Raw genomic sequence first — 19,351 nt, forward strand, 5'->3', positions numbered from 1 at the left:
CATGCTAAGCATAAGAGCCCAGTGTTCCTACTCAGAGGTGAGGTGATAACTTGCTTTGGGGGATATTTTTTTATGATGTTGATGCTGGCTTTTTCAGTGTTTTTCTATGCAATGTGTGTGTGTCTATGTGTGTGAGTGTGTATGATGGGAAACACACGAGTGTGTAGTAAGAACTGTGGTTTCAGTGTATGGAATTTGCTACTGGCAAGTTATTTTAGCATTGAGTCCAAGATAAATACCAGTTAGACTTATGTTTTTGCATGTGCTTTTTTGTCCTGAAATGTATTTAAAGTCTTCCAAAATGAGGGAAGTTGCAGCTTGGATTTCACATTTTCCTTGGGACTGACATTCCCAGTGCATATTGCTTAATTTTCTGATTCTGCGTTAATTTTTGTTGTTTAACAAAAGGGAACCATAGGAGAAGAGGCTCCAGACAAGTGTTTGTCTTTGGTCTGGGGGCTGGCTTCCCTGACTTTCCATGAAGAATTTTCTTCAGCAGTGTTCTACACACCATAGGAGTCTCTAGACCTTCTTTCCACACTCCTGTTGTTCTGATTTATTTCTCTGGACTACAAATAGGATTAAGCAGAATTGAAGGGTACTGACTTACTGGAAGTGGCCTTGTTAGCTTCCTTAATGTACATGTAATACAAGAAACAGATTCTGAATTGAAGACACTCCACTGTGTCATTTAAAGTTATTATCTCTCAGAGTACCTTTTCTTTTCAGGTCTTCTTCACATGAATACTTGAATATGCTGGAATAACACTTAATTTTTTTCCCACTGAAATTGTGTGTCAGATGCAGAAGTGGGCTGTGACCCAGCTGACGTTTTTTTCCAGTTCCAGAGAACACACATACCCTGAATAAGCACCATATTATTTCTCACATGCCATCTGACAGACTAAGCATGTGAAAAAGCAAAGGCTCTGGAAGCCCTCATGAAGAAGCACTGCTTAGGAAGCCATTGCTTATGGGTCAGCTGAGAATCTGGTTGTTAGGCTGGCTTTTCCGCTTTTCCTGGGGTTTTTTTTTTGGCTTTTCTGTGGGAATTTGTGACAGGTGCATCTTGGTGCATCTTGGTGGGTGTTTTTCAATCCCTGAACTCTGGTCATAGAATTATAGAATCATTAAGGTTGGAAAAGACCTCTAAGGTAATCAAGTCCAACCAGTAACCCAGCACTACCATGTTTACCACCATGTCCCAAAGTGCCACATCTACACACCTTTCGAACACTTCTAGGAGTGGTGATGCCACTACCAATAGAGCATCCTATTCCAATGCCTGACTACCCTGTCAATGAAGAAATTTTTCCTAATATCCAATCTAAACCTCCCCTGGTGCAACTTGAGGCATTTTTCTCTAGTCCTGTTTTCTGTTACCTGGGAGAGCAGACTGCCCCCTTACTTTGCTACAATCTTTCAGGTACTTACAAGAGAGTGGTGAGGTCTCCCCTTGCCTTCCTTTACTCCAGGCTTAACAACCCCAGCTCCCTCAGCTGCAACTCATAGGACCTGTGCTCCGGACCCTTCACTAGCTCCATTGCCTTTCTCTGGGCACACTCCAGCACCTCAATGTCTTGTTGAATTGAGGGGCCAAAAACTGAACACAGAATTTGAGGTGTGGCTTCACCGGTGCTGAGTACAGAGGGACAGTCACTGCCCTGGTCCTGCTGGCCACACTATTGCTGATACAGGGCAGGATGCCATTGGCCTTCTTGGCCACCTGGGCACAGCTGGCTCATGTTCAGCACCCCCTGGTGCTTTTTCTGGGGTAGCTTTCCAGCCATTCTTCCCCCAGCCCGGCAACCCCCTTCATGGGGTTGTTGTGGCCAAAAGGCAGGACCCGGCACTTCTCCATGAATTACATACCATTGGCCTTGGCCCATTGATCCAACTTGTCTAGATCCCTCTGCAGAGCCTTCCTACCCTCTTGCAGACTGACACTCACACCCAGCTGGTGTCCCTCGGAACAAGTGACTCAGGGCACTTGATTTCCTCTTTCACATAATTGATAAGGATATTAATTAGGACTTGGACCCAACACTGAGTCCTGGGGAGACTGACTAGCAACTGGACATCACCTGGATTTAATTCCAGTAACCACAAATATTAGGGCCCAGCCTTTCTGCCAGTTCTGAATCCAGCAAAGGATACACTCACTCAGGCCATGAGTAACCAGCTGTTCCAGGAGACTGCTGTGGGAAATGGTGTGAAAAGCTTTATTAAAGTCCAGGTAGACAACATCCACAGACTTTCCCTCTTCCATTAAGTTGATCACCTGGTCATAGAAGGTGATCAGATTGGTCAAGCAGGACCTGCCTTTCACAAACCCACACTGGCTGGGTCTGATCCCTGGGTTATCTTGCATGCATTTTGCCATATAATGGCACTCAGAATGACCTGCTTCAGGACAGTCCCCAAGGCCAGGCTAACTGGTCTCTGGTTCCCTGGATTCTTCTCCTGACCCTTCTTGTGGATGGTAAATTGGTCATGTTTACTAACTTCCAGTCAACTGGATCCATTTACCAGTCAGGACTGCTGCTAAATGGTGAAAAGTGGCTCTCTGAGAACTTCCACCAGCGTCCTCAGAACCCTCTCAGCACCATAGACCTGTGTGCATCTAAGAGGCATTGCAGGTTGTTGATCATTTCCTCTTCGGTTGTGAGGGATTATTCTGCTCCTGGTCTCTGTCTTTCAGCTCAGGGGCTGAGTACCCAGAGGACAACTGTTCTCACTATTAAAATCTGAGTCAAAAAAGGCATTAAGTACATCAGCCTCTTATCCCCCTCATCCTTTGTCACTGTGTTTCCCTCTGCATCCAGTTAAGAATGGAGATTCTCCTAAGATCTGCTCTTGTTGCTGATGTATTTGCAGAAGCATTTTTTATTCTCTTTTATGGGATAGACAGATTAGAATCTCACTGGATTTGGCCCTTTTAATTTCCTCACTGCATAACCTCACAGCATCCTTCTAGCTCTCCTGAGTTGTCTGTTCCTTTTTTCAAAGGTCATAAACTCTCCTTTTTTCCCTGAATTCCAGCCAAAGCTCGATGTTCAGCCAAGCTGGTCTTCCCTGGCTGCTTGTCTTTCAGCATATGAGGACAGCTCCTGTGCTCCTGTGCTTTTGGGATTTCCTTCTTAAGTACGTCCAGCCTTCTTGGACTCTTTTGCCCTTCAAGACTGCTGCCCAAGGGAGCCTTTCAACCTAAACCTCTGCCCTCCAGAAGTCCCAGGCACCAGTTCTCCTGTCCCCCCTCCTTATATCTCTGAGAACCAAAAACTCCATAATTTTTTGATCGTTGTGCCCAAGATGGCCTCTAGTGATCACATCACCCACCAGACCCTCTCTATTTGCAAACAACAGGTCCAGGAGCTGCTGTCCCTAGTTGGCTCACACACCAGCTGTGTCAGAAAGTTATCTGCCAAAACCTCCAGGAACCTCCTAGACTAAGGCATTATTTGAAGGCAAGACCTTCACAGGGATAAGTAAAGCACTTGCAGTTCATAGAACTGAGAGAAGTAGTCTTGGGTTGGCAGACTTGGGTTATATTCTCTTACAAACGTGCTTCAGTTGACATTTTGTCTGCTTTGCTATCATTTTGTAAAAAAATTTCAATGACACAAGAAAACTCCCAAATATAAGAGGGGCTGGTGCTGTTCTTAGTTGGAACCCAGGGCACAGGGAATATTTCTCTGCCTGTCCTGAGAAGTCCTGATCCCCAGAAGAACAATGCTTTTAACCTTTGTCCATGGAGAAAGCTTCCAAGACTTTGGGATGAATTGGAATCTATGAGTGTGTCAAAAAGATAGTAGTATAGTTTATCACAGGGTGAAAAACTTGGAGTTTTGGGTTTTCAGTATGGAAGTAGATAGAAGACAAGATGGAGGACTTTAGGCATTGTCTGATCTCCTTCTTGTTCTTCATCTACTCCATTTTCTGCAGTGTTGGAAGCACAGAGTGATTGGTTAGAAAGAACCGCAATGCAGATGTTATGTGGACAGACAAATAATTAGTTGTCAGTAGAAAAGTATAAATAAAATATGTTCTAAGAGTTAATTGGACAAAATAGTTTTAAAAGACCTTGAACATGTGTCTTGTGACTTTTGGGACCTTCTCTTTGTACGCTAAGTCTGGTATGTAGACGATGTACTGAACTGTTGATAAGAGAAAAAATTAACAGCAACCTGAAGACAGAAAAACCCAAAAGTCCTGTTCATCTCTCAATGCTGGCATAGAACTTTTTAGGAGTCTCCCCATCAGGGGTTCCACAGGGGGATTTCCATAGTTCTAGATCCTTTTCTTCTGAAATTCTGCAAAACCAGCAACAGGGAATAATGCATTGTATTTTTTTTTTCTGTTTTGCCTACGAGTAGTTTCTTTTTTTCAAGATAAAATGTGTAATTTTTAGTGGTTTTGTTTTAATAAAAATTATTTAAAAGGCAAATAGGATTTTGTGATTGGCTGTATATAGAGCATAACCTTACTAAGAATACACCGACAATAGATATTATTTAACTTCAGAAATTCTGCTTGCAAACTCATAGATACACATCTATGATCAAAGAACCTTTCTTATCAAGATAGCATGTCAAATATTGTTTCTATAAAGTTTTGATAACAAAGCACTCTTTAAAAACAAGCAGGAAAGAGCCATAATAAAAGACTTACACTGTATAACTGAAGCAAGTGAAAAGGGAATTTTGCCTTCCTACAAGTCCCTTCTGGCTTTTGTTTATCCCGTGGTCCTCTTCAGTATAATACAATTTTATTTAGGCACCAAAAGAGGTAACTAAATTTTCAGGAGCGCTGAGCGCTCAGCGATGGTTTCTCTGTTGGATCGATGCTGGCCCCTTTGTTTCACCCTACAGAAGTAAGAAAGCTTTTTTCTCTTTTATTTCTTGCTATACTTTGTTCCAAAGGAAGCTGTTTCTGGAAACATTCACCATTGTAAATCATGGCTTAAATTTGATACTTGGTCATCTGTTTAACTGCTGCTCTGTTTTCAGATTTGCACCCAGTGCTGCATCGTCAGGAGAATAGAGGGTGCTGTATTGTCACTTGAAAATATATGAAAATCAGAATGGATAGTGTAGTCTACAGTAAAATTACAGTAGTAAATTGTCAGGAAAATACTGATAATAAAGAGTCCTTTATGTTTCAAAATTAAAAGTGGCTACACATTTTATTTGTTGTGTTCCATGAATATTTTCCCATTCTTTTATGATTATACCTTTCACTAACTGATAAAATCTAAGCCTTTCATCCACCACAGATGCTCTATATTCCAGCAGGCCTTTGATCCAATATCATTGTCTTAAATGGCACTATAGGGTCAGAGCATTTTTGCCAGAACTTTTTGAGCTGCAGCATATTTCATAAGGGTGCTCTTTATTAAGATCTCTTCTGCTACTGTAATGGAAAACATAGGTTTGTAATCTGTCCCTTACAGGATATTAAACAAAAATTATGGCATCATTATTGGAGCAGTTACCTCAGTGCTTTCAGAGATTAACTTCTTATCATTACATTTTTTCTAAATGGCTTATTGCTTCTTTAATACAAATGAATGTTGAGTGGCCCTGAAATAGAAAATTAATAAAGAGACAAACTGTGTAATCCTTTAGACGAATTAAAAAATGTGTGACTTTAAGCTTTATAAAATTAAACTTGATTTAAATTCTCTCCTGTATCTTTATCAGGGTTTAAATTCCCTTGTGCACATCCATGGAAGGAAAGTTCCATGCTTAGTAACTCAGGAGATGGCATTGAGGAAGGATTTTTCTTTAACTAGTTGAGATGAGCTGAAGTGAATGTGGAAATATGATACACAGAATTTACTGTGCATGCATAAATGCAAAGAATTTAGATCATGTAGTCTGCCCAGGTATCTACTTCATGATCTTCACATGTGTCTCAAAACATGTTGCTGAAAACAGATGTTCACTGGGTCAGCAGAAACACAGCCACAATACTGGTCTTCGCAAACCCTCTGATGAAAAGGACATGTCTAGGTACATGCGCAGTTAAGCAGTTTGTCATAGCCTGGGAACAATGATTTACAGCACTCCATGGCATACAAAATTTGAAACTACATGTTGTTTGCAAGTGGCTGAAAGAAGACACTGCCTCTATGAAATGTGCAACTTTGTATGGTGCTGTGTAGAATAATTTATACACATTCAAGAAGTTTATGCAAAAGCGTCTTTGTTAGGTTCTCTCTAATATCTTTACAGTACATGAGATCAAATGAAGAGGAAAACTCCAGGAATAAATAAAAGGATACCAGCAATCCTATTAAAGAGAATGCATTGCTTTCCCCATAAAATGCTGCCTCCAAGAAGTGTATTCTACCTTCAATAAAATATCTTTCTAAAGAATAAAATGCATCCACATAGTTATTCTGGGAATTGTCATTAGTGGTTCTGCATAGCAGTAAAACATTGTAACTTTGGGTATAGATTAGTTTAATCTTTCGTGGAATCTGAACACTATCATGTGAACATCTACTGTGTCAATTGGCTTGACTTCAGATTTGTGAACAGAATTCAGTGGATGTTGCTTACTTGGATCTGCGTCTTCTGAATGTTGCAGAGTAATAACTCTTTTATTAAAATACAGAAATTTGTCGTTGTTTCTCGTTCCCAGTGTTCTGGTTTGGACCTCCATACTGCTTATATATGATCACTTATGTTTTTCACTTGGATATTTACTTGCATTTGCTCCAATTTTCCCCTTCTTTTCACATAAGAAAACAGAGACACTTGAGTTAGGTCTTCTAAACAGGTGTCAGATAATATAGAAATAATAAATGATAAAGTGAATGGCCCCAAGAAATTTTCCTTTTATTTTGATGCAACCTATTCTGTTCTGAAGAAAAATATCCTTTCTACCCAGATGAGTGATATCTAAGTATCCTCACAAGGAAAAAAGTCTATTAATATGAAGAAGAGTTAATTCATGGAACAACCCAGTGGGAAAAAAAAATATTTTCAAAGGTTTGGGAGGGTTTTTTGGTTTTTTCCAAGTACTTGTCCACAGGAAGAGAAGCTTCATTTTAAAACCTGGGACAAATCTTTTGCCAGTATACGTCCTGAACATCTGATATGGATTTCAGGACTGAAGCTATTCATTTGGTGAGAAATTTTTGTTCAGGGTAACATGCAACATGTTGGACAATCAGATACTGCTAAATTCGGGTATACATCTGGAGTGCTGATAACTGTGTTTTGGAATAGTGGTTTTATTATTAATTGCCTGGTTGAAAGACTTAAACCATTTGGTGCTTGGACACATTGGAATCCTTTAAGTAAATAGTTTAGTCTTGGCATCCTTTCACTGTAACTGCTGCAACTTATCCAGTTAATGTTGAAGGGGTGGATGTTTCATCTCGAAGCCCATTTAGAAGGACAAAATTTGGTTTAATACACACTGTCTCTTACACTAAAAGCACAGATTTTCAAACACTTTATGAAAGTCCATAATTCATGTCCAGCCACAGGTAGGATTTGTGACTATTTCAGCCTAAGTTGAGAAAGCACCTTTATCTTTGTTGGAGAAACCTGCATTTCTTAGATTGCCTTGAATACAGGTTAGGAGTCTGACATCACAAACTGCATTCAAATATTGCTATCAGAATTTGGTGACAGAGAAAGAAAATTTACATTTAAACAGGTAGTACAGTCATGTACTAAGCATACTCTTATGTGACTAACAATATATTACAATAAAAATAGTCAAGCTATAATCCTGCAAATCTTTACTAAGTGCTTAACTCTCAAAGGACTCCTAAGTCTGTAAAACTAAGCAGACGTGCAACTATTTGCAGGATCTGTGCCTTAGGACTTTTCTGTATCCTATGAAGCTCCATGAAGGTCAAGTGTGGGATATTTAAAAGCTTTGTTGAGGTGTTGAAATATTTTTGAAAGTAGAAGATACTTATATGCCAGTGGAAATAATTTGAAAATAGGATGGAACACCTATCGGCATCTGTATGTGTATCTATGTGCACGGAAAACAAGCAAGTAACTACAGGTGCACTTCAGCAGAAAAGATACAAGATTTTGTAGTGCAACAGGACATCAACAGGATTACGGGAATCACCTTTTACTCTACAGCTCTGAGTACCTTAAGAAAAAATCAGTTTCACTGCTGCAATATAGTTTGCCAGGTAAAACTTTAGAAACTTCCCCATCTACTGATAGGAACCCAACAGTGGCTGAGAGGGATGTGATGATACTTAGTTTTATCTTATTAAAAGCAGTGAAGTCAAATTTCAAAGCGCTGCTGCTTCCCTCTAAATGTAATCACCCAGGGACTTAAACTCTGGTGAAATAAAAGTCTGTCGTTTGACAAGATCAGAACTGGTTTTATGTACTGATAAAGGTCACAAACTTCAGGTAGGTGATTTCACTTCTAGGAAAAGTCAGTACTGAGGTAAAAACTGCAAATATTAGAACACTGGCAACATAAAAGGCTGTACCTAGACTTGTTTGTATTATCACAGTACAAACACATTATAGGCAGTAAAAAGTAATGTGTTTTTTACTAAACATAAAGAATGTTTTTGTTTTTTTTTTTACCCCGGCAGCAAAACCAATTTTTCAATAACAGTGTCTTTACTGTGTTTTGTTTTTTAAAATCTGAATATTACAAAAATATAAACCCATGTGTGATGACTGTTTGGAAAGATATCTGACCTATCAGATACATAAGTTTCAAGATTTGTTTTGTAGACCTTAAATGAAGCCATGGTTTATTCCTAACTATGCCCATCTCCATTTCTGAGCAGGAATAATTCCACTGAATGGTCCTATTCCATTCCAGCAAATCAATTCCAAATGTATTTTCTTGACTTCATCTTTTGCTACTACACTGTCTCCCCAGAAGATGTTTCAAATTGAACTATTTATTATTTATAGGCTCTTGTTAAAGACTGTAAAACTCTGCCTGTGTTAAATTTTCATTTTCGCCTGCTGGCCAGCTGGTATTCGGAATGATCCTGTCTTTGTGCAAACACACTAGATGCTTAGGAGAAAATGAAGTACTTATTTCTTGGGCAATAAATGCTCATATCAGAGACTTTGTTTCCTTGTAGGCAAAAAAGATGCTATATTTGCCAGCAGACGAGAAAGGCTAATCAGATAAACTGATATGAAATTTGCCAGAGCGCTACACTTCCATTTTTCATAATAAGGATAATTAAAACTGTATGACTAGAATGCTGAGAGGTGACTCAAATAATTGACTGGTTAATGTTAAGAAGGTGTAAATTCTCCAGAAAAGCCCTGTGCATACCAGCTGAAAATGCAACCCATGAAATAAATCCATCTGCCTACATTTGTTTTAACAGTAATACTGACCTTGGAGCAAGGTATTTCCGAAGGATTTTTAATGACCAGCTGGAGTTAATAGCCTCTGGCTGTACCTCAGGCTTTAAACTCAGCCTAGCAAGCTATTAATTCCTAGGAAATGCTCTATTCCTTGGTTGTTATTGCCTAACAGCATGACAACCTAGACTGTAAATAGCTCTTAGCAGAGAAAATTATATTCTTATATGCACTCAGAAAAGACTCCAAACTATTTACTAGGTGAGGGTTCTGAAAACTGGTAAGGGTTTCTGAGGGTTCTTCTACTAGGTAAGTAGAAATTATTATATTGCTGGGAAAAGAGTCTTTCATAATGGACAGGCCTAAGCAGATGCATATTACCAGTATGTCTCTGAGAAATTAGACACCCTTAGGGCTGTGTCATTGCTCACTGCTGGTGTTTCTGGCTGTAGGCTAGGGAAGCATCAGCATTACCCTTTTCTACTGCTGGCTATTGGCCAACACAGTCTGAGTTTTGTGGACATTTATAAGTCTTCTGGGGAAATACACTGAATGTCTGCAAACGTCTGTCAGAGAAGCAGAACAGCAAGGAAGAAAAAAATAAGTTGTTTGCAATTAAGTCTTTTTGTGTATGTACAATGTCTAATACATCTAAGGCAATAGAGCCTTATTTGCAGTGATTCCTGGCTGCAGGTGAGGAAAATGTGATTACTGAAAAGGATGAGCCAAACAAAATCTTTTTTGATTGCTGCCGTATCTTCAAAAACATCTGCAATGACATTAGTAAGTATGACATTAGAAGTATTAAGAGTCAGACCCAGTGACTACTAAACCAGAGGAAGCACCTCTCTGGAAGCCAGACTTTCTAGTTTACTCTGTAACACCAGCGTGGTCAGAGTGGCACATTCAGGCCATTTGCCATTCAAGCACAAGCATTAGTGAGGTGCCAAGGAATTTAGTCCTGATGCTGAGAAACTGTAAGCTCATGTTTAACAGCATGCACATCAGTTGCACTTGCCAAGTACTCTGCCTAGCCTTAAGCACAGGGCCTAAGACTTTGTCAGGCCATTAGAAAAGGCTGTGCAGAAGGCTTTGCTAGGTATGCAGCTACACTACACAGAAACACAGAGCTTCTAGAGCCTGAAATTTATTCATAACAACCCACCGTTAAACATGTCTGTTTCAAATTTGTGCATGAGAGGAGACTAATACTACAGATTTGTAACAGTGCTAAATATAATATGATAAATACCTTTTGTCACATGTTGGTTAAGGAATTTTATAATATGGATATGAATAAAAACCAGTGGTGAGCATAAAACTACTAGAGAAATCAACCTCAAAAGCCACAGAAAGAAAACCAACCAGTGGTCTTCTGATAAAGAATATTTTGCAGCATTGATCTTTTTAATTTATCATCATTTGTAACTGGCCTACTATGAATTTTGTAGGTCTAACATGGTTACAAGTTCTCTGAACAAGCACTAATACATTTTATTATAATTTTAAATAGAGTGCTGCTGAAGCTAGCAAAATGACAGTTAGAGATCTGTTTTTCATTTGTTGCAGACTTTCTGAAAAGACCTCTTGTGCTTTCTCCCTGTTGTTTCTTAATTAGGCACTCTTTATCCCATGACAAACAGGTATCACACTATTATTCAGATACAGATCATACGTGTTTTCAGTTCCCATTCATGCTCTGGCACAACTCAGAGCAGCACTAAATCATGTCCATTTCTCATTCCTCTTAGTGGTACAGAGCAGCCATAACTGAACAGAGTGCCTGGCAAAGTATGAATCATCAGGATGTCACAGCACAAGAGCAGCCCTGACAAAAGATGCACAAGGTCTTGCTGATGGAGTTTTTGCTTCACCCTCCTTACACCTTGAGAAAGAAGTCTAGATAGGGTCAAGCTCCCTCTCTTCTCATTCTTTTGGCCATGCTCCCATGTACAGCCTGGCTCACCCTGCGGCATAGAGAAGGATTTTTGAGAGGTAGTAAGTGATGCCACAGTCCCCACATAAGTTTTGAATATTGAGGACACTGGAAACACTGAAAATAGGTAATGTCTCCCTAACTAATTTAGTTACTTGTTTTACATGTTGCATTTCACATGTTGTAATGTATAGCCACACATGATCATATTTAGAACTGCTGTATCCCACATCACAGAATCATAGAATAAGCTGAGTTGGAAGGGACACACAAGGATCACTGAGTCCAAATCCTGGCCCTACACAGCACCATCCCCGAGTCGTACCATATGCCTGAGAACACTGTCCTAATTCTCTAGAGCTCTGCCAGGCTGGTGCTGTGACCACTGCCCTGGGGATCGTGTTCTACTGCCCAACCACCCCCTGGGAGAAGAATCTTTCCTCAAAGTCCAACCTAAATGTCCCCTGGCACATCTTCAGGCCATTACCAAGGGTTCCTCCACTGGGCACCACAGAGAAGAAATCAGTGTCTGTCCCTTCACTTCCTCTCATGAGGATGTTGTAACTGCAGTGAGGCCTGTCTTCAGTCTCCTCTTCATGCTGAACAGACCAAGTGACCTCAGCCACCCATACCGGCTCCCCCAAAGGCCCTTCACCATCTTTATGGCCCTCCTCTGGATGCTCTCTAACATCTTAATGTCTTTTCTATATTGTGGGGTACAAAACCAGTAAGTACACTAAGAAACCACATAGAAGGCTTTTTGCATTCTAGGTTCTTTCCCAGTATCACTTAAAGTTTCCTTCTCAGTTACTAAAGTTACTGATGTTTTAATTTTTTTTCTTTACATTATGGCCTTATAGTATTTAGTTAGTCCTTGGAAAAGGCAAGGATTAATGACTTCCTAGAAACCACAAACCCAAATAATAAAGATTCAGAGCAACCAGGCTTCTTTAGTCCTATCATTTGAGTGTATTTCTTTGATTTATAATAATTATTATACTTGCTTTTAAAATCATATTCCTTAGTCCCCAGTTCTACAAACATTTTACAATTATCATGTTGCTAATTTACTAGATAGAGAAAAATGGCCACTTGGAGGAAGGGCATTCAGCTACATATCATGTTTGATATCATATTATTTCATGACAAAAACTATTTTGTGAGATTGAATATGAAAGAACATCTAATGTTATTGTAGCTGCTGTCAAAGATTTTTTATGTCCTATGAAATGAAAGAAATATGTAAAGGTATGGAAATACATAGTTAAATCTCAGGTTTGAGCTAAAGCTCTTAAGCAAACTTCAGGGCACACCTCTGAGAAATAACATGAAAAACAAGGAATGTGACATCATGCGTAGAAGAGAAACAGGGGGATGCAACTGTTTCCAAAATTAATAACATCTTTTATGGAGCAACAAACTCCATGCCTTAAACTTAGGATTGCATGAACAGCCATATGAGCTTTTGGGCTCCTACTTTGTGATTTTTAATACATTAAGACTTATTTTATAGGTGACAATAACTTGGCCTTGTGACCTTCAGATTTGGAATAATTCAACATAATTTAGGAAACTTATTTATTTGTAGTTTACAGATACATCTCTCAGTCTTTTCATCAACACAATACAATATTTATTTTGCTATTTCACTTTGCATGATGCATTTGCATACATACCTTTCATTTATAGAGGTATTTGAAAAAATTTGAAAAAATGTTTTCCAGCCAGGCTTTATGTGGTGTGTAGAAAGCTGTATAAAGCTCTTTTGAACAGTATGAATTATATTAATGCAAGTGATAATCAGTTGTGAATAAGATTTGGTGTATTAGGTTATAGATCATTTAAAGGTGACCCAATGTAAATATTCAGTTAATGATGCAAGAAATTAAGGGAACAAAGGAACACTGTATTAATGAGAGAATGCTGGAAAACAAATTGGTATTTCATCGGAGATGTCACAAGGAAGGGATTAAATCTGAAGATAAACAAGGTTAAAGAAAGGTTAATACCAATAAAGGAAGAATGATTGTTAAAATAACTGAAAGGAGATTTATGAAAGAGTGCATTCCACCGACTTGCAAATATGAGTACTGCAGGCAAAGGAGTGTGGATGACAAACTGTTTAAAGAAGGAGTGAAGGCAATGGAATACTAGAGTTATACTTCCTTTGGGAGGTCAAAGAAGCATGATATTGCAGTGTCTAACAGGCTAAATGAAGGAATGAGAAATACAGTAATGTATAGAGACTGTGGGGGAAAGTTGACAATCCACAAACTGCTGTTCCTATTTTCTGTCATAGAGCTGTTTCAACCACTTTTTGATTAACATTGAAATGATAGTACAGACTTCTCTATACTATTTTGGTAGCTACTTTAGGCAAGCTACTCAATAGTGGAGATCTCTCCCATTTTTAAGGGATCCCAACCGAGGGATTTCTTTTTTTTTTCCTGTGAGACAGTGATCTGCAATACTGAAAACATGTAATTTGTAAAGGCTTAAAGGCTATAGTCATAGACTGGCCTATGTTGCTGTGAACAAATGACAATATTCAGCAAACATAGAAAAATGCAGACCATAAAGATGACTTTTCCAAACGGGTTAGTTAATAATGGCTGAATGAGATAGGTTTAAAACCAAAAAGAAGTATTTTCTCACTGTCTCTCCATTCAGCCCTCTTTTCCTATGTTCTTTTTTTTTTTTTTTTAATAGTGAGGTGATTACTAGGAGTACTATGATGGAAATCCATGTATTGAGTAAACATTGGTAATTTCTTCGCTTTCATCTGATGTATAACACTTTTGTTTATGTGTGGGATTTGTTTGGTTTTGACAGAAACATAGGCTTGGCAAAGCTTATAGATGAAGAAGCAGTCTCTCGTTTCAAGAAAACTATGTTAGTGTGGAAACTGTGCTTTCATTTTTAATAAAAAGCATTTAATCCTTATGATAAAAGGTAGTTATAGAGAAATTTTTTCACTTAAAGACTTTTCTTTCCTCTTTTTATTCTTACACTTGTCTTATATTCCATGGACAATGACTATCTTGATGCATTTTTAGTACATTTCTAGTACATTTAGTAAATTTCTGTATTTAATGGAATTGGAACTTAAAAGCTGTTTTACTTGCAGTGTTTCACAGTGTTGTGGGCTTTTTTGAAATTTCAGTTTCAAGTAGTGACCAGCTCTCTCATACTTTTAAACTGTGAAGAAAAATTAATTTATTGATATTTACTTGCTTAATTTGAAAATATCATCTGTAATATTCAGGTTTGCAAAGGAAAAAGTCAAATTTCAGTGTGTGATATCTTTGAGTTCACTGATTTACTTTATGATAGGAACTTTATTTTGTAAGATTTAATGCTTCATAACTTATAATGAGTTTGCATAATAATGGAATTAATGAAAGAATATGAAGTTTTGTAGCTGCATACCAATTCTCAACAGGCAGTTTCCCATATCTCCAACTCTCTGAAAATTGGTTCAAGCATGATATTTATCACATTTTGCTGACTTTTTATTATGGCTCCTGCTTGCTGCCAGCAAAAACAGCATTTCACCTTTTATCATCTTAAATTTTGGTTAAACCTCACAGGTTCTAGAATGTGTAAATACCTCTCTTAGTTAAGGAGAGTATTTTATATAAAGCAGGAAGGAATACAGTCACACACATGAAACTGAAATGCTCACTGGAGTATTTCATACTGTTAATAGCTGTCAGTAAGAGAACAGGTCAAGGCAAAGTCACTAACTTTCCATCCTGTAGCAAATATTTCATGCTTCTTCTGTATATGTTACAGCAACTTTTTAGAATATCAGTAGGGAATACCACAGAAATTACTAAGCTCTCTGCTTCAATGTACTGTGCTTGATCCTGTGGAATAAACTTTGGAAATGCTCTCCAGTATTCAAGAGTTCAGCAGAACAGAACAAGAGCAGGAAATCATGAAAGATTTTTTTTTATTTTATTGTCTCAGTGTCTTGGGAATAACTGATGTAACTCATGCTTTCTTTGTATAGCACCTGCTGTGAGTGCAGACAGGTACAGGAAAAGGATTTATTTTCAGGATTATTTTCCACAAGAAAATTTATAAACTATTGATAGAAACATAATCACCAACCTAAACATTTCAGCTTCTCTAATAACATTTTGGAAAGATACATAATAAGACAAATTATGAAAATTTTGACTGTGCCAAGATTAGCTAAGTGATTGATACATGGTACAATTTCCAAATTTTATCCTTGTGACCATGTTTTATACCAGTCTGAGAAACAAGAGGCCTGCCTTAACAGAAGGTAGGAGAACTCCTAGGAGAACTCCTCGGGTCTGGTTTAAAGAACATTTAACAGCACAGGTCAATGCAGGGCCAATCTTTTTGAATTCTTCAGAGGGTCCCCAGCTAAAGACTTAATGGTGTTTGCATTAAGAAGAAACCAAACATATTCATCTATCACTTGGGATACAGAATGCAGAAAATGTTCTTGTCCTGCTCAGGAGTAAGTAAACATCCCCAGGATGTCAAATCAACAGGAACTACATTCCAAATCAACAAAAAGAGAAGGAGAGATAAAATTATCCCAGTGTGAACATATAGACTGTGTTGCATGCACAGCTCATGAAGTTCACCAACAGGATTTGCAGACTCTGATGCCTCCAAGAAGCAACTCCCTTCTCCTTACTGAAGACAGTTTCGTTAATGGAAAAGCATAAGCAACCATGAAATTATATTGCAAATTTAATGAGAGATATGGGAGAAAATGAACTTCCTGTAACTCATGGAAGTCAAAATGTCTAACTATTCGGCTAACAGCTGCCCAAAGTACAGTATTTTAGTGGGTAAATTTTCAAATATATAATCAGCATCTAGAAATGCCACATCTGGCTATTCAGGAATTCCCTACTGTGGCTAGAAAACAGCAATACAATAAAATCTATTGGTGACTTGTTACACACTGTGGCCTTTTCTGGGAATCTCTTGAATACAATTTACGCTTTGGTTGCCACTGCGGTGGTCACGTAGTTCCCATTCCATCTGTAAAGGACAACAATATAGCTGCAGCATTTACCTTGGCTTCTTGTTATCTTTGTTATCTCTGTACCAACCATTTTGAGCTAGCCACAGATCTACATGAAGGTATATACTCAGCTAAGGGGTCTGGGGACATTTTGCTTGGTACTTGTCTATTGCTTAGACCAGTATGTCCTCTGTAGCTAATTGTTATGATGTGCATAAAATATATTATGTATGTGGTGGTCATACGCATTAATAATTATATTTACCATGAACCTTTGTGTGCCTCACCTGCAGTTCATCCCATCAGTCTACCTCCCCCAGCATTTATTCTAACATTCCAAACTTCTGGAAAGCTTCAAACAGCTGGGACTTTTCCTTTTTTTTTTTTTTTCCCCTCTCTTCCTTTTTCCCCCTCAAACTTGTCAAATTTATATTTCTTTCTCTTCCCCTGACAGAGGACTTTTTTTTCCTACCAAATTAATACTGGCCGAAATATCAAGTATAGATTTTTTTACTCTGATTTATAGTATCTGCTGTGTCTCATCAAAGTGTAAGGCTTAATGAGGGGTTTTGGCAACATACCCTGGGCAAGAGGAGATTGCTAGGGTTCTCAGAGAGGAGCCAGGAATTCTCTGGTATGTGGAATATCCTTTCTGAAATATTCAGGGTTTGAAGTCATGGAATTTTTATTTGCAGCAGTACTATTTCTGGTGACTTAATAGTTTCAAATATTATTTGTAAGTGTCAGAGATTTACTATTAGCAATTCTCTAAGGCAGCTGTATTAGCTCTATACGTAGTAGTATCTGTTATTAAAGATCAAGGCTAAAGAAATAGTCCCCATGACATTTTTTAACCTCAAATGTTTTGCATTTATTAAAAGTGAGAGTGGAAAACTCCATATAGACTGTCTGAAGTAATATAACATTTGTATTGGCATTCACTTGATTTGTACTACCTATTTCATTATTCGTATCATTGCCACTTATTTTTTGACTATTCAAAATGAGGGTCCTTTGACAGTAATATTACCAAGTGTTTTTTCCACCTACTGGAGTTTATTCATATTAGTAATTTACTTTCATATTTGTTTTTTATTTGCTCCTATTTTTTATATATTTGTCTATTATACCCTTTCCCATGACTTCCTTAAATGCTCTAGTTTGGCTTTTTTTTTCATTCCTGGGTTGATTTTTTACAGCTCCTAGTATATTACAGTGATCTTTAGCCATATGTTCAGGTGTGCTTGAGAACTTTTTTTTGTGTGGTTGGCTTGTTGAGCATCAACAAAATTGTGTAAGTTGATGGTATATGCATCAAGCCTTACACACATCAATTGTGTAAGTTGATGGTATATGCATATACCACCAGTTGATGGTATATGCATCAAGCCGATTAACAAATGCATAGTCAGAATTTTTGCTACTCTGACTATGTAACAGTAAAACACTTTGGACAACTCTAGAATATGTTCAATCAGGAACATGAGAAATGATGTTATCAAAGTTCTTCCACTCAAGCTTCTTCCAGTGTACCAGAACCATAAAATGTATCGTGAGTGAAACAACTAATAATGCTGAGATTTAAGAAAGTGTTCACAAAATTAATGGCAGAAAACAAATACAAATTCTTCCAGTTTTCACTTGACGAAAAAGAGGAGTAGAATGATTAAAAGAGTTGCATGAGTTATGAACTGGACTCACTGTCTGAATATGGGCATTACATACAAAGCTCCAAGTTGTGGTCTGCAAATGTGTTGGATGTATGGGAAACATTCCTGACAGTTTGTCTTGATGGGTTACCTGATGACCAGTTGCTGTTTCCCAAGAAAAAACTTTGAAATTTTCCCAAACAAGCCTTTAATTCATCAGGTAGTTCTGATTTGACAGAATGAAATGTAAAAAGTAATTTAAGTAATGCACGGGGATTTCACTATATGGGTAGGTTGGATTTGCTTTTGTACTGATAAGGATGTCTCATTTCACAGAAAACTGAAAGCAGTGGTGATCAAAAAAGAGGCAACCTCTAATAAAAAAAGAAAGAATGCAAGAATGAATGCAAGAATATGGAAGCAGAATGGGAGTAAGTTTGATCATCAGCTGGTCTTATAAAATTGAGAAAAAAATTAGCAATTTCAACTTCAGCCGCTATGGCTGTCATATGTTCAAGCAGACTTTAAATCTTGAATGCAAATCTAATACAAACTAGCCTATAATTCAGACTAATGGTGTCATTGCAATTCAATTTAAAATCCATATGAAAAGTAACAATTCAACCTGGGTTAAAGACAGAGAGTGTTTTGCCTTAGTAACTTTGTTCTTTATTTTTTTCTGTTTTTCTTTTCCATAAGTAGGAATGCAATGAGTGCCTTACTATCCAGTTTCTCCAAGGAGGAAATAAGGATAAGGTGGTGTAAGAATATGTATTTAGAGGAAGATGCTAGGAAACAGAGAATTCTGTGTTCTGATAGTTTCTCAAAAAGATGGGTGGAAATATAGTAGCAACTTCCCACCAGCTCTATTTTTCAAATAGTGAACATGAATGTAAAACCGGGCAGGAGTGAAAGAACTACCAGGGTAAACAGGAGAAGGAGCTGAGTAGATGAGCTGAGGAGGAAGAATGAGAGGAAGAATGAGAGGAAGAGGATTAAGTATGATTGTGTAAGTAGGCTAGGGAGTGATGAGCAAAAATGCACCAAGTAGTCAGGTTGTGTAGCATTGGTATTTTCAGCAGAACTGCTTTGAGGACCAGTGTCAGAGAACGGGTCTTGGTAGTTTTATTATTAATGCTTTATAACAAACTGAGGGACAGTAGGGTTCACCCTGTCTATATTTCTCATTTTGGCACCAACACAAATTTCAGTAAATCAAATATTCATTTCCAACCCTAAGTTTACTCAAAATTTCTTATTTACTCTATGTCTGTACTCAAACTGATAGCATTTTGTTCACAGGGATACAAGGACCTTCTATGTTCAGAAAACTGAAAAGAAGCAAAAGTTTAACACGTTTTGCACTTAGTCTTACCAAAAGTGGTAAAGCTGATGGGTTTTATTCATTCACGGTCAAGGGACA

Source organism: Motacilla alba, chromosome Z (genome assembly GCF_015832195.1).
Source record: "Motacilla alba alba isolate MOTALB_02 chromosome Z, Motacilla_alba_V1.0_pri, whole genome shotgun sequence".
Classification (NCBI taxonomy): domain Eukaryota; kingdom Metazoa; phylum Chordata; class Aves; order Passeriformes; family Motacillidae; genus Motacilla; species Motacilla alba.